Source organism: Chlorocebus sabaeus, chromosome 22 (genome assembly GCF_047675955.1).
Source record: "Chlorocebus sabaeus isolate Y175 chromosome 22, mChlSab1.0.hap1, whole genome shotgun sequence".
Classification (NCBI taxonomy): Eukaryota; Metazoa; Chordata; class Mammalia; order Primates; family Cercopithecidae; genus Chlorocebus; species Chlorocebus sabaeus.
This window is the reverse complement of record NC_132925.1, coordinates 100,413,496-100,418,615: the sequence shown is the minus strand read 5'-3', so window position 1 is coordinate 100,418,615 and position 5,120 is coordinate 100,413,496. Positions and strand designations below refer to the sequence as shown.

Genomic DNA, 5,120 nt, shown 5'->3' with positions numbered 1-5,120 from the left:
TTTTGTTTTTTGTTTTTTCTTGAGACAGAGTCTTACTCTGTTGCCCAGGTTGGAGTGCAGTGGCTCGATCTTGGCTTACTGAAATGGAAGTGACTTCTTTTCAAATAGGGGATGGCAGGGAAAGGGGGAGGAAAATGGCAAAAGTCTGCCCCACAAACTCAGGACCAAGATCCCCAATTTTTTCCCCTGGTGAGTGGGGCTCTCATTCCCTAGACCACAAAGTCTATTTGGGTTCAAAGACCACCAAGGCTCTGGGCTTGGTCTTCCAAGAGAAGAGGGTATCTGGGTCCTCCCAAGTGTGGGGAAAAGAAAGAGAGATCAGCCTGTTACTGTGTCTATATAGAAAGAAGTAGACATAAGAGACTCCATTTTGTTCTGTATTTGAGATACTGTTAATCTGTGACCCTACCCCCAACCTTGTCCTTGCAAGAGACATGTGCTGCGGTGACTCAAGGTTTAATGGATTTTGGGCTGTGCAGGATGTGTCTTTGTTAAACAAGTGCCTGAAGGCAGCTTGCTGGTTAAAAGTCATCACCATTCTCTTAACTTCAACTACCCAGGGACACATACACGGCCAAAGGTCGCAGGGACCTCTGCCTAGGAAAGCTAGGTATTGTCCAAGGTTTCTCCCCATGTGATAGACTGAAACAATAATGCTAAAAGGTATATGGAGATGTTTGCATATGCATCTCAAGGCACAGCATTTTCCTTTAGACTTATTCATGTCACAGAGATTTTTGTTCGTATGTCTTACTGCCGATTTCCTCCCTACAATGATCCTGTTGTCCTGCCACTCCCTTATCTTTAAGATGGTTAAAGATAATTATCAATAAATACTAAGGGAACTCAGAGACCGGTGCCGGCGTGGGTCCTCTGTAAGCTGAGCACCGGTCCCCTGGGCCCCCACTTTTCTTTCTCTATACTTTGTCTCTGTGTCTTATTTCTTTTCTCAAGTCTCTCGTTCCACCTAACGAGAAACACCCACAGGTGTGGAGGGGCAGGCCACCCCTTCATCTGATGCCCAACGTGGGGCTTTTCTCTAAGGTGAAGGTACGCTGGAGCATGGTCATTGAGGACAAGTCGACGAGAGACTCCTGAGTATGTCTACAGTCAGCCTTGTGGTAAGCTTGTGTGCTCGGAAGAACCCAGGGTAACAATGGGGCAAACTAAGAGTAAATATGCCTCTTATCACAACTTTATTAAAATTCCCTTAAAAAGAGGGGGAGTTAAAGTCTCTACCAAAAATCTAATTACGCTATTTCAAACAATAGAGCAGTTTTGTCCATGGTTTTGTTGGAACCTAGTTTTTAGATTCCTTCCTGGGCAGGGGTCGCCACGAGAGACCACTCGACACGGAAGTCACAGCGGAGAGATTTATTGCTAGCGCGCTAGGGTCCCATGTCCAAAGTTGGCCATAGGACCCTGAATGCTTGTTACAGACAGTTTATAAAGGCAAAAACCACAAAAATTCACAAAGCTTGAGGCGCAAGATGATTGGAGCAGGTTATGGCCTGAGCAAGGTGTCTTACTCTGATTGGTTGGTTTGAACCTGGTTTGAACCCGCGTGGGGTATTTCCCGGACTTGTTCTTCTGTTTGAGTTCCAGGAATTTGGGTGGGTGTTTTAGATAGCCACACGGACATCGGGCGGGTGCTTTAGATGGCCACCTGGTCATTGGGTGGGTGCTTTTAGATAGCCACCTGGTGTGGCTTTTCTAAGCTTCTAAGTTTCTAAGTCTCTAAGTGTCTAAGTTTCTAAGTCTAAAAGTCTAAAGGTTTCTAAGTTTCTAAATCTATTTTCAGTTTCCAGATCAGGGAACTTTAGATCTAAAAGATTAGGAAAAAATTGGCAAAGAATTAAAACAAGCAAGTAGGGAAGGTAAAAACATTCCGCTCACAGTATGGAATGATTGGGTCATTATTAAAGTAGCTTTAGAACCATTTCAAACAGAAGATAGCGTTCCAATTTCTGATGTCCCTAAAAGCTGTGCAGTAGATTGTGAAAAAGAGGCAGGGATAGAATCCCGGAAAGAAAAAGAAAGTTCACATTGTAAATGTGTATCAGAGCCGGTAATGGCTCAGTCAATGCAAAATGTTGACAATAATCAATTACAGGAGGTAGTATATCCTGAAACGTTAAAATTAGAAGAAAAAGATCCAGAATTAGCAGAGCCATCAGAGTCTAAACCACGATGGCCAACTCCTCTTCCAGCAGCTCAGATGCCTGTAACTTTACAACCTCAAATGCAGGTTAAACAAGTACTAACTCCAAAAGCAGATCAAATAGGAAAAGATACAGTCTCTGTCATGGCAATGCCAATCCAAATACAGTGTCCACATTATCAGCCGGTAGAAGATAAGACCCAGCCGCCAGTAGCCTATCAATACTGGCCGCCAGCTGAACTGCAGTATCGGCAGCCCCCAGAAAATCCATATGGACAGCCAGGAACATTTCCAGCGCCACAGGGCAGGGTGCCATATCAGCCGCCCACCATGAGACTTAATCCTACAGCACCTCCTAGTACACAGGGTAGTGCATTACATAAAATTATTGATGAGGCAAGAAAACAAGGAGATATTGAGGCGTGGCAATTCCCAGTAATATTAGAAGCAAGACCACCTGGAGAAGGGGCCCCAGAGGGAGAACTTCCCCTAGCTGAAGCCAGATATAAGTCCTTTTCTATAAAAATGCTAAAAGAAATGAAAGAAGGAGTAAAACAGTATGGACCCAACTCTCCTTACATGAGAACATTATAAGATTCCATTGCTCATGGACATAGACTCATTCCTTATGATTGGGAGATTCTGGCAAAATCCTCACTCTCACCCTCTCAATTTTTACAATTTAAGACTTGGTGGATTGATGGGGCACAAGTACAGGTCCGAAAAAATAGGACTGCCAATCCTCCAATTAACATAGATGCAGATCAACTATTAGGAATAGGTCAAAATTGGAGCACTGTTGACCAACAAGTAATAATGCCAAATGAGGCCATTGAGCAAATCATGGCTATCTGCCTTAGGGCCTGGGAGAAAATCCAAGACCCAGGAACCGCCTGCCCCTCCTTTAATACAATAAGACAAGGCTCTAAAGAGTCCTACCCTGATTTTGTAGCAAGACTTCAAGATGCTGCTCAAAAGTCAATTACCGGTGAAAATGCCCGTAAGGTCATAGTGGAGTTGATGGCATATGAAAACGTCAATCCTGATTGTCAATCAGCCATTAAGCCATTAAAGGAAGGGTTCCCGCAGGATCAGATGTAATCTCAGAGTACGTTAAAGCCTGCGATGGAATTGGAGGAGCTATGCATAAAGCTATGCTTATGGCTCAAACAATCACAGGAGTAGCTTTAGGAGGACACGTTAGAACATTTGGGGGAAAATGCTATAATTGTGGTCAAATTGGTCATCTAAAAAAGAATTGCCTAGTCTCAAATAAACAAAATGTAACTACTCAAGCTACTACAACAACAGATAAAGAGCCACCTGGCCTACGTCCAAGATGTAAAAAGGGAAAACATTGGGGTAATCAATGTCGTTCTAAATTTGATAAAAATGGGCAACCACTGTCGGGAAACGAGAGGAGGGGCCAGCCTCAGGTCCCGCAACAAACTGGGGCATTCAAAATTCAGCCCTTTGTTCCTCAGGGTTTTCAGGAAAAACAACAACCCCCACTGCCACAGGTGTGTCAGGGAATAAGCCAGTTATCACAATACAGCAATTATCCCCGGCCACAAACGGCAGTGCAGCAGTAGATTTATGCACCATACAAGCAGTCTCTCTGCTTCCAGGGGAGCCTCCACGAAAAATCCCCACAGGTGTATACGGTCCATTGCCTGAGGGGACTGTAGGACTAATCTTAGGAAGATCAAGTTGAAATCTAAAAGGAGTTCAAATTCATACTGGTGTGGTTGATTCAGACTATAAAGGCGAAATTCAATTGGTTATTAGTTCCTCAATTCCTTGGAGCGCCAGTCCAGGAGACAGGATTGCTCAATTATTACTCCTACCTTATATTAAAGTTGGAAACAGTGAGATAAAAAGAACAGGAGGGTTCGGAAGCACTGATCAGACAGGAAAGGCTGCATATTGGGCAAGTCTGGTCTCTGAGAGCAGACCTGTGTGGAAGGCCATTATTCAAGGAAAACAGTTTGAAGGGTTGGTAGACACTGGAGCAGATATCTCTGTCATTGCTTTAAATCAGTGGCCAAAAAATTGGCCTAAACAAAAGGCTGTTACAAGACTTGTCGGCGTAGGCACAGCTACAGAAGTGTATGAAAGTACAATGATTTTACATTGTTTAGGACCAGATAATCAAGAAAGTACTGTTCAGCCAATGATTACTTCAATTCCTGTTAATCTATGGGGTCGAGATTTATTACAACAATGGGATGCAGAAATCATTATGCCCGCTCCATTATACATCTCCACGAGTCAAAAAATCATGATTAAGATGGGATATATACCAGGAAAGGGATTAGGAAAAAACGAAAATGGCATTAAAGTCCCAATTGAGACTAAGAAAAATCAAGAATGAAAAGGAATAGGGTATCCTTTTTAGGGGCGGCCACTGTAGCGCCTCCGAAACCCATTTCATTATCTTGGAAAACAGAAAAACCGGTATGGGTAAATCAGTGGCTGCTACCGAAGCAAAAACTGGAGGCTTTACATTTATTAGCAAAGGAACAATTAGAAAAGGGACACATTGAGCCTTCATTCTCACCCTGGAATTCTCCTGTATTTGTAATTCAGAAAAAATCAGGCAAATGGCGGATGTTAATGGACTTAAGAGCCGTAAATGCTGTAATTCAACCCATGGGGCCTCTTCAACCCGGATTGCCCTCTCCGGCCATGATCCTAAAAGACTGGTCTTTAATTATAATTGCTCTTAAGGATTGCTTTTTTACCATTCCTCTGGCAGAGCAAGATTGTGAAAAATTTGCCTTTACTATACCAGCCATAAATAATAAAGAACCAGCCACCAGGTTTCAGTGGAAAGTACTACCTCAAGGAATGCTTAATAATCCCACTATTTGTCAAACTTTCGTAGGTCAAGTCCTTCAACCAGTTAGAGGCAAATTTTCAGATTGTTATATCATTCACTATATTGATGATATTTTAT

General features: G+C 43.0%; 1 pseudogene; it reads left to right on the top strand.

Moving 5' to 3' along the window:
• The first annotated feature begins 1,150 nt into the window (after positions 1–1,150).
• On the top strand, positions 1,151–3,924 carry LOC140709794 (endogenous retrovirus group K member 8 Gag polyprotein-like; annotated as a pseudogene).
• The last annotated feature ends 1,196 nt before the right edge of the window (positions 3,925–5,120 follow it).